Source organism: Lactuca virosa, chromosome 7 (assembly GCF_052849685.1).
Source record: "Lactuca virosa cultivar CGN04683 chromosome 7, Lactuca_virosa_CGN04683_v6, whole genome shotgun sequence".
In the NCBI taxonomy this organism is placed as follows: Eukaryota; Viridiplantae; Streptophyta; class Magnoliopsida; order Asterales; family Asteraceae; genus Lactuca; species Lactuca virosa.
The window spans coordinates 172351605-172363288 of NC_136432.1; the positions used below are offsets into that span (position 1 = coordinate 172351605).

The 11684-nt window shown below is 36.3% G+C and overlaps 1 pseudogene; it reads right to left on the reverse strand.

Annotated features, from left to right (window-relative positions):
• Positions 1–4450: 4450 nt before the first annotated feature.
• Positions 4451–6033, reverse strand: LOC145124754 (epidermis-specific secreted glycoprotein EP1 pseudogene; annotated as a pseudogene).
• Positions 6034–11684: the final 5651 nt, after the last annotated feature.

Consider the following 11684-nt stretch of genomic DNA (forward strand, 5'->3'; position numbering starts at 1 on the left):
TCAACGTCAAATCTTGAAGAAAAGCCCAACTGCTCAAGATGAACTCATTCACTGAAGATTCATAAAGTTCACCTCGAAGTTGTGAAGAATTTGAAGATTAATGTTGAAGCCAAGCTCCCAATGAAGATTAACAAGAAAAGCCAGCTACCTTTTAGGGGGAGTTTGTTGGGTAAGTTAGAAAAGAAAGCTATAAACCAAGGGGGAGATTGTTGGGTCAAAAATATGGTTTATATTTTGCTTTTCTAAACAACTGTATTTTTCTAAAGTGTAATGTATGTTTACGGTTGTGTTTACGGCCAGGTGGGTGTTTACGGCCGTAAACAGGTTTATGGCCGTAAACCCATTTACGGCCCATGTTCCCCAAGTATATATATATATATATATATATATATATATATATATATATATATATATATATATATATATATATATATATACATATATATATATAGGTGTTAGGGGTGAGGAGTGGTGATGGTTGAGAGGTTATTAAGTGTGTGTATTCTAAGGTGTGAGAGAATATAGAGAGAAGAGCTAGTGTGTGAACTATGTGTATGGAGCATCATTCTATTCATTGAATACATCATAGATTCAACTTTTCTTCTTCTCCTTCTTCTTCTTTTTGATCTGGCATCATTCGTTTGTTTGGGATTCCGCACCATCAAACGGATATGATTGATACACAAGCAGATCAGGGACTTACAAATGGGTTGGTACAACGACAGCTCGATGGTCGGAGAAGCCAAAAAGGGTGGCAGCCGGTAATGGAGGAAAGGAGAGTGGCGGCTTTCATAATTTTAGGGTTAGGGTTAGTATGGTAAGGGTGGCGGGTCTTTAAACCCCGACCATTCTAAAACTTTGGCATATTTACAATTCCGGTCCCTCCCCATAGGATCCTTTCAAATTAAGCCTCAAACTTACCTTTTAGCCCTCCACTTAGAAAATCTTTTGCAAAACAAATCCAAAAATTACCGTTTTAACTCCAAAATCTCAATTATGACATATTTAGCCCTTCCTCCTCTTTTCCTTTCAAATTACATCCAAATTTGCTCAAATAGTCCCTCATCTACGAAATAATTTCAATATAAGTCCAAAAACTACAACACGAGCCCAATTGAATATCTTTTAGACATATTATCAAATATTCTTTCCACTACGAATCCCAAAAGCATTCTTTAGACCTCCAAAACAAATTATAATACCAATTACACACTTTTTCACTAAATTCTTTATTTAAATATATTCATATGCCGGAATAAAATGATACTTAAAACGCATCTTCAGATTTTAGGGTTTGTCTTGGAAACGGGGTGTTACATTCTTATCTAGACTGAAAAGAATGAAGCATGAACAAGAGGATGAGGAGATAATGGACACCTTTCGTCAGGTGGAGGTAAATATTCCACTCTTAGATATTATAAAACAAATTCCTCATTATGCTAAATTTTTACAAGAATTATGTGCTTTAAAGAAAAAGCTAAAAATTTGTGAAACTAACAAAGCTTGTGAAAAACATTTTTGCAATTTTACAAAAAGGTTTACCTCAAAAGCGCAATGATCCGTGAATTTTCTCAATTCCTTGTAAATTGGGTGACCTTATTTTTTCCAAAAGTCATACTTGACTTAGGTGCTTCAGTCAATGTCCTTCCATTTTCAATTTCTAAAAAGTTAAAATTAGGACCTCTAAAAAAGGCTGAACCCATCATTTATTTGGCTGATCACTCGACTATACACCCAAAATGTGCACTGTATGATGTTCCTGTCCAAGTGAATTATCTTATTTTTTCTGCTAATTTTTACATTTTGGATAAGGGTAATGTGGATGCATAAGGTAAAAACTCAATTATTTTAGGAAGACCTTTTATGAAAACTGCCAAAACAAAAATTGATGTTTTTGCTGGTACTCTTTTATGTTGAATTTGATGGGGATGTAGTCAACTTTAAATTAAATGATGATGAAATTCCTTCTGATAATGTTTCGGTTAAATTTGTGGGTATCAACAATCCTATACCTGAGAACTGATGTGGGTTGTCTAACTATTTTGTGCAATAAGTATTTTTAGACATGAAGTTAGGTGGTAACACATCAAAAAAGTTGAAAAAAGGCAAGATTAGGTAAGAGAAGGAGAAGGTGAGCGCTAAAAAGAAACATGTATGGGGAAAAGAATGATAAGATTTCTGGAAAAAATATTAGAAAAAAGACAAATAATCAAAAAGCTGAAAACAGGTTTATCCGATGAAAATCTGAATTTTTTTTGTTTTATTGTGCAAGTACCATATCTAAAATTTTTGCCACATCTGAAGGGATCTGTAGTGAGAAAGAAAAGAATTGACCAGAAGAGGAGCCCCATGTTCACCAGTTAACAATCTGGTTGGGCACAATCGAGCCAACGACTTTAAAAAATGGTGGATTTCAAGAAGGCAACCCATGTAGTTTATTTTTTCATCTTTATAAGATATAATCGCAGCTCCATGCAAGCTTGGGAAAATCATATGATCTTCTATGTTGCTGAAATTCAGATTGTTCGTCAACACATTCGTCAAAATCAAAAATTTCTGCAACATATCAGATACATTCTTTCCTAGTTGCAACCTTTTTCCTTTAATTTTTTTTATTGAGTTGTCAATTTCCTTATCTGAGCATTGAGAACAATGCTTCGTTTTAAGTTTTGGGAGAGAGTTGGTGTCAAGAAACCCAAAAGTTGCGAGAAAAGTCCACACATATTTTTATTTTATTTTTTGTTTTTCTGCATTGTAAAAAACCCAAAAGTATTTAATTTTTAGTTTATTTTATGCTTTAAAAAATTAAAACTAAAAGAAAAGGTTACATGAAAGATAACACTCTTTGCATTCGGTAGCTCTGTAAAGGTGAAAAATGAAAGTCCGAAACAATCAAATAAATAGTGGTAAGTTCAGTAATAGTTCTCATAACTAAAGGTCGCAAAACACTGTGAGCCGAAACGTCAACTATTAAAAAAGTAAACAAATTGTATATCGAAACACTGCGTAAGCAAAAATAAAACACTTTTAGAATTCATTTCCTGATAACTCAAAGAAAGAACAATGCTCCATAAGTCCGAAGGGCACATAACATGGCCCTATCTGATGACACATGTTATTCTTCGCGGTAACTGGGAGTCCGAATGAAAAAAATTACATAGGGATAGTCGAAATGAAATTATAATACATGGATAGACGGGACGAGAAAATAACACATAGATAGTCCGAACAAAAAGGAGAAAGGGAGCGCTTGCATGGGATACCGTAGTGTGGCTTTATTCGCACCCTAACTGCAGTCAAGAGATGGTGTTCGCGTTTATATGGCATCGAAGGTGAGGTAGAGTACCACCGGTCTTAGACTATCCACATCGCCAACTTGCAATGCCACTTGTATAATATTAATAGTTGTGAAACTTGTATATTATATGGGTTGATTAAAACAAAATGTTAAACACGAAGGAGTAACGGGAAGTTTATTTTGTATTTGAAATTTAAAATAAGTCAGATTTATGAGAAAAAAATTAAAAAAAAAACATCCAAAAAAATAAATTAATTAAAATTACGTGTTTAGTTGTCAGACCCGTGTACTAAACGGGTTAATTATACCAAAATGTTAAATACGAAGGTTTAAATTGTATTTATTAGAATTTGAAAATAAAATTTGAAATTTAAAATTTGAAATTAATATAGTTATTATGGTATATTTAATTTATAGAAACTAAATTAATGATATAATAAAAAAAAAAATAAAAAAAAAATGAAAGTAATGAAAAGTGGAGAATAATGTCTCTAAATTACCACAAAACAAATTGACATTTGAAAAATTAAAAGAAAGAATTACATTATTCTTATTTGTTAGGAAGATATTCCAGGTCAATCTAGTTCTTTCAAGTTAAAGTCTTGCAAAAAAAAAAGTGGTACACATTTATGAATACTTAATTTTTTATTTATTCAATTGTTCTTATATGGCATGTTTTGCAAATAGGAAGATATTCCAGGTCAATCTAGTTCTTTCAAGTTAAAGTCTTGCAAAAAAAAAGTGGTACACATTTATGAATACTTGATTATTTATTTATTCAATTGTTTTTATATGGCATGTTTTGCAATAACCCCACATTGTACCAATGTGGGTGCTCTTAAGTACCGTTTCTTAGAGTTGGTTATATTGGAAAAATGATTAAATGCTTATAACAGTCTTCACCGTCGTGTATCTTCTTTCTTATCCGTTGCAGAGCATAAGCCGGTCCACTCATACCACCTTTACAGAGTCTGTGGTTGTTGTGGAGGTGTTTACGTGTACCCTTCTAAGCCTCATCATCCTTACGAAGGTCGGTTCAGTGTGTAGCATCTCGATAAGAAGAAATAAGAACTGTCATTGTTGCTTTCAGTAAATTCCTATTTTTCGGTAAAACAAATTCTATTAACTTTTTAATTAAAAAGAAAACTACAATTATCCAATCTTTGGGTCATATCTTTGACCGATATGCATTTTATTACAATTCTTAATCGATTTACATCATGACTTGCACAGATAATTTTATTACATGTCTTAATCGATTTACATCATGACTTGGACACACAACTCAGTGGGGAAAACAAAACCAAATGCTGTTCAAATAGGAAATTGGCAATTCAAAGATCTCGACAGTGCCAGCTAATTCTTTGGTGTTTTGATATACGCCAAATGAGTCGAGTTTCTGACTTTAGTTAATGTTTTCAAATCATAAGCAATCCAGCACCTCGAATCAGCCGTGTGGAAGAAATATCCCATGCACTTACAGTCCTTGGTGCATTTGCTTTCGCAGTCACTTTGCTTCGTTCCACCATCTCCCCTCGTGTACCTGATCATAAAATGGTCAACACCTTCAAGCTTATAGTAGCTAAAGTCGCTTGCTTTACAAGATGTCACCTTCTTTGCCTCACAATCTGTACTCCACCCACTTAGTCCGTTTGGTGTTGGGCATGCGACACATTGATTATTCTCACATAGACCAAACTTCCCACATCGTTCCGGCAACTGACACTCACTTTCTAAGGAATCCCTGCCCATAAACTCGTAGGCCACATCCCAGGCGTAGACTTGCACGTTTGGATTATACGTGTAGAATCTAAGGTTACCATCCATCCCTACTCGAAGATAAGATAACGTGTTGTTGTATCGTGTGTGGGCGTAGGTCAAGTCGACATCCGAAGCAGCCTGGGAGTTTGTCGTAAAGTAAAGAAACTCGAAGTAATAGAGAAAACCCTCAGCTGTAGCTGGATCTGAAGTAAGAGTTAGATTGAGCACACTAACTCTGTCAACGAATAAGGACCAATAAAGCATTGGGCGAGGTGAATTAGGGCTCTTGTAATACAAGGCTAGCATGTTAGGCTCCATCACCAAGCTATATGGTCCATCGGTGTTGTTCTCGGCGGAAGCCCGGCTCACCAGCTTACTGACACCACCAGCTCGAAGAGATTGACCCATTAAGAGAGTATCAGTTGGGGAGTCGAAGCTTTGCCATATGAAATTACCCTTGCCATCATGAAGAACCATGTTACCGGTGGGGAGCAACTGAAAACCGACGACACCCTTATTGGCGGTGTTGGTTTGCCAAGCAATTCGGCCATCAGCATCCGCCAGGACAAGGTTTCCATTTGTACCCAAGGTTAGGGTAGCGTTTTCACGAACTGGGTTGCCCCGGTTGGCTTCCCAAACCCAACGCATACGCGCCTCCGATCGGACTGTACCCATACGTAGAGCTAGAGTGTATGCGTTGGGGGTGGTGTTGTAGAAACAAAGCTGGAATGGGTTAGAAAAAGGTGGAAGAAAGCGATAATTTGCATCGTACTCTACTATATAATCTCCAAAAACACCTTCGTTTATGTAACTGAAGGTGTCTGAAGCTGGCACAACAGCTTCGGAAATGGTGGAAAATAGTTGAAAGCTGAGCAAAAGTAGAAGGGAAGTTGTATAGATGCAATGGGGAAAGGCCATTTTTGGTGGTTTTTTTAGTGGATGAAAGAACCCGTCTATATAGACCAGATTATATGTTGAAACCGACGCTATTAATTGAAGGTGGGGTGGCTTCGCCCAGCCGCCATTATCGAAACAATAATGGAAAACTAATCAAAAAGAGAAAATGAGTGTATTGCAACTTGTTTTTTTAGTGGAAGGGATATTGAATTCCAAATATACAAACTATGAAAATATTTTGTTTTTATTTTTATATCCTTGTAGCCAACTCTAACAAAATAAATAAATAAATAAAAGAAATAAATAAATAAGTAAATTACTGAAATCGTCCATATGGTTTGGTCAAAATTGTATGTTTGGTCACTAACTTTTCTTTTGCATTCGGATTGTCCATATGGTTTGATTTTGTTACGTTTTTCGTCCCTTATATACATAAAGTTAGGGACCAAACGTGCAATTTTGACCAAAACATAGAGACAAAAAATGTAACAAAATCAAACCACAGGGACGATCCGAGTACAAAAAGAAAAGTTAGGGACCAAACGTCCAATTTTAACCAAACCATAGAGACGATTTGAGTAATGTACTCTAAATAAAAAAAAACATAAAACAAGTTTAATAAGCCATCAACACTAGAGGACTTAGACCATCGGTTATACCCACAACTAACCACTATAGTGGTGGGTGTCACATCATCACCACACTCTCTACCATTAATTATGGGATACCAACCATTAAACACACCATTCCACCTCATTTTTTATTATTTTTTTTAATTCAAAAATACAACAAAACACAATAAAACATATTTTTTATTTAAATTTAATTCACAAACACAATAAAACATATATTTTTTTAAATTAGTTTTTTATTCAATGAAACAAAGATTACATTAATTTAAAACACACAACATAAAATAAAAAAAGATAATAATAAAAAAAACGTAAAAATGGAACCACAAACAACTTAAACTAGTTTTTAACCCTTATTTTTAATGACTAAATTTTGGGGACTCTCTCAATTTTCACCAATCTTTTACGTGTTTAAACGATGTGTGTTTCGTGTCTTCATATTGTCACACCCCCAAACCGAGATGGCGGAAACATTCAGGGGTGGATGACGTCATGTACAGTATCATAACAATGCACAATAATAAAACAAGCAACAACATCCACTGCATTAATAATATAGTTAATACAAGTGTGTTCTGTGTAAAGTTGTAAGACACCAAAAATTATATCAAAATAAAAAGACGAGTCTTGAACATGCTCCGTCTTCTCAAAACCTGGTCAAGTGTACCTGACTATTGGTGACCTGAGAATACAAGTTTTTTTTTGAAAGAGAGTATCAAAATAAAAGTTGAGTGAGTGCATAAGTATTTTTGTGTCAAATGTTTGCATTTGTTTCATGAAAATGTTTGTATATGTAAAGTCAAAATGTTTGTATCTTTCCAGAAAATCCTATATTTTCTACTTAAATGAAAAGTAGTCTTCTACCAAGACTCAACTGTTTGTATGCTCTATTCTTTTAAATAAAGTGTAAAATGTATATTTGTACTTGAAATATTATAAATGTATGTTTTTCCATATTGGTAACTATCTTTACTTGAAAAATAGTATGTGTTTCTCTTGTGAGAATATCACTGTATGAATGTAAATGGAAAAATGAAGACTTATAGTAGTGTTGTATAAATTACACTGCTGAAGCATTAACTACCTTGTAACCAATTTGGTTAATTTTAAGGTTAAAATGTGATAAATTTATAACCATGCTTGCTTGACTAATGTGAAACACGACGTTCTTTAGGCATCGAAAAGTTATGATATTTGTCACCCGTAGACATGCATGTCCTATGGTAGCTAGCAGCAAGGTGTAGGATTGTCAATCCAGTATAGATCTATACACAAATTCACGCTCTCCCTATAGGAGACTCTGGTTATAAGAGTATGACATAGCAAGTATATTGCTATGTCCTTAAATAGTTTCATCACGTTTTAGTTATCTTGTTCTTGTTATAGTATGTATGTTCCTTCCGGTTCTTGTTATAGTATGTATGTTCCTTCCGGTTCTTGTTATAGTATGTATGTTCCTTCTTGTTCTTGTAAATGTATACTAATAGTATATATGTACTGACTCATGTATGTTTTCTCTGATCTAGAAATAGTATGTAGAAATCCTCTAAACTATACCTATTATAGTTTACTAGTATGTTTGTTTGAACTGTTACTGATTTGTAGAAAAGACGCAATTGTTCAACATAAGCAACCGAGTTAGTATGTTCCTTAAAATGGGTTTAATATTCATGTATGTATTCAATGAGTATAACTATGATTTAGCCGACAGTCGGACTAATGATCCTACCCTAAGCCCACAACCAAACAAGGAACAGGAGTCAAGGTATTTAGCAATAGTGCTAAGTCTGTTAAAGTATACTTATACGTAAATAGATATACAAATATGATTTTGATAAAAATAGAAATCTAAGAATAGTTTTAAAATGGTTTTAACAAGTATTTGAGTATAAGAAATCCTTTCGTTTGATGTTTTCACACGTAAGTGTTTTAACACAATTATATCGTGTTCTACTTGTATTCTCCCCCTTAAAAGCATTTAAAAAGCATTTAAAAAGCATTTAAAAGCATAACACTGAAATTTGTAGGGGTATGAACTCACCTTGTGTGAGTGATTCGAATGAAAGTTCGATATAGGATGTTTGATTTCACAAGCTAGTTCCCGGGTAAAAACAAGTCCTAAATAGCAATTTACATAGCATATATGTACACAACTAGTGAATATAACCTCTAAGGTATTAGGAAAACAACCTAGGATGCAAGAAACACTTACAAAAGAAGTGTTATAAGCAAATATGGGAGGCTGCAAGGAGTTCACGGCCCAATGAATGGTTCACGGCCCAAAAAACTCGATGTTCTTGAGTTTACGGCCTAAAGATCTTGGAGATTTGATGAATAAGTGAAGGTCCTAAGCAAGTTCCCGTGAAGAAGAAAAGGAAGAGGATAATATTTGAGAGGGAAAAAGTGTTCACGGTTGATGATCTTGAGAGAGAAGGTTCGAGTTCACGGTCAGAAATGAAGAAGTGAAGTAAAAATCAACTAACTCTTGCATATATAGGAAGGGAAGGTTCACGGCCTAACCGAGGTTCACGGCCCAACCAAGGTTCACGGCCTGAAGGCTCGTTCACGGCCCAAGGCTGTTCACGACCCGAGGCTTCGGTCCAAATGGTTTAAAGGCTATCCTTCCAAAATACATAACACTTAAGAATGCTAGATCCAAACACTTTTATCTCTTTAATCTAACTATATTAAGATAATAAAAGAAATAAGTTTAACCCTTGATTGAATGTTTGACTTTAGTTGACCAAGTTTGACTTTTACAATATAGAAATTTCGGGTTGTCACACATATTGATGCATGGCCACAACAAACGGGTCGCCTTTGTCTATGTTGTTTATAACTAAGTTATAAATCCCATTGAATTCAAGGCATTTAACCCTCATGTCGCGAAACTTCAAACATATTTCATCAAGATTACGACTTTGGCAACCCATTAAATCATGGAAAACATTTCCAACTTTTACCCAAAAATAGGAGGTATTTATGGGTCTTCTGAAATAGCTACCCATGCTAATGCTAAGTTATCTTCTTCATTTTCTGACCAATTCGTCCTTTTAGGAGCCATTGGTTTTGAATTTATCATGCAAAAGAAGTGTGTGATTGTGAGAAGAAGAGAAAAGAATTGTGAATGAGTAGGTATGGTATTTATGGAAGAGGTTTAATGTTGTTTGAAAGGTAAAACTAAAAAAAAATGATTTTAAACCCTAAATATAGCCATTTCTCAACAGCCAATCAAATTGGCCGTTTCCATTCGTTGTCCCGTGTAACGTCCCAAAAATCATGTCCAAATATTTCATTTTAAAACTATAATAAAACCATAGATGTCAAACCATTCATTCAAAACATACTTAATCAGAGTATCATGTCTAAACATATCATATTAGAGTAAATTATCTCAGGCTAAAACATCATGGTGTGTGCAATGCAATCATCCCGAGCTCCTCCCTCCGCCATTGGAGGTACCTAAAACCAAACTGAAAACCATAAGCACGAAGCTTAGTGAGTTCCCCATACTACCACATACTAGGCCCCGACCGCTGCATCGGGAATTTCCCGACATCGTACTCGCTCCGGCATCGGGCCCCGCCCGGCATAAGGCTCGGCCTGGCATCGAGCCCCGCTCGGTATACAGATATGTCTATCTTAGGCCCCGCCTGTCTCTAGGCCTCGCTCGCCATACACATTCAATAATATAATCATGATAACACATAATCAAACATACTCTATTGTATTCTTGTCCTAAGGCCTCGCCCCTGTCCTGCTACTGTTGAGTCATGGAACCCCGTCCACACTCCGGCTGGTAGTGAGATACGGTCTCTCGCCCACACTCACTCCTCTCCTATATTTGGCACCACCCCTGCTCTGCTACTAAAGAGATACGAAACTCCGTCCATACTCAGCTAGTGATGAGATACGGGACCTCGCCCACACTCACCTCCCTACCAGGCACATACAAGTATCACACCGACAACAAGCGTAAACTAACAAAAAAAACATTCCTCGGGCTTGCCCCGGCATCGGACCTTGGTCCGGAAACATACTACCGACACATGCAAGAATCACAAAGACCTCTAGCATACTAACATACATCGGGCCTCGCCCATCATCGGATCGTAATCCGGAACATATATCATACTAATGCCTAGGGCTAACCCCCGGGTCTTCCTACTACACACAAACACAATGGGCCGGCATTGTGGCTGTAGACCCATGCACACAGTGAGGAGACTCACCTCGCACTGCGGAAACCCTGCTGATACTCCTTCGGCTGCTATTTGGCAATTCCCCGAACTGCTACTCCTTCGGCTCTCTGAGCTATCAATACCAAAATATCTCTTAGTCCAAAACAATAATCCTCCTTAGGGTAAACTGACCATTTTACCCCCTAGTCCAACTTGGTCCATATCTAAGGCCCAAACCAGGTTCTAAAAATGGCCCAACACTAGGTAGGCTTCCCAAGCCCATTAGTGGCCCACTAATGGCCCAATTTGCCAAATTGGGCCCAGGCCCCTCTAATGGGCCTTACCCTAAGCCCAAACATCTTCTTGGCCCACATTATTTGACTTCTGATGGCCCACTAAGGCCCAAAGAACCAAAATCCCTTACATGGCCCAAACTGAGGCCCAAAACAAGCCAAACCCAAATCTGATGAGTACGACTAGCCAAATGGTGTGTATGCTGGGCGTACCTGCATGTATGCTCAACGTACTCCCCTTGTTAAGTCACTTTCCCATTAAGTGCTTAATACTCTACTCCAAAAATTACAAACCCAGATCTAAGTCCTTTTCAACGTATTAATCCATAAAGGCACTAACTTGGTGACTTTGCATGCCCCAATCAAGTCCAAACTCCAAAAATGATATTCTATTCACACAGAAATGCTCTTAACTCATGCATGAACCCAATAAGACATTCAAGATGGCAAATATATGCCTTAGGGACTCATATAGAACAGAGAGTAGCAACTCCAACTCATACAAATCAGATTGAACAACAAAGCTTCAACCTTTGGACCAAAATGGTCCAAAAACTCAATCTAAGAGATCTAAGAAGATAATCACCAAGTTTAGATCTTTATACCCTGAAATGGCTAGAAA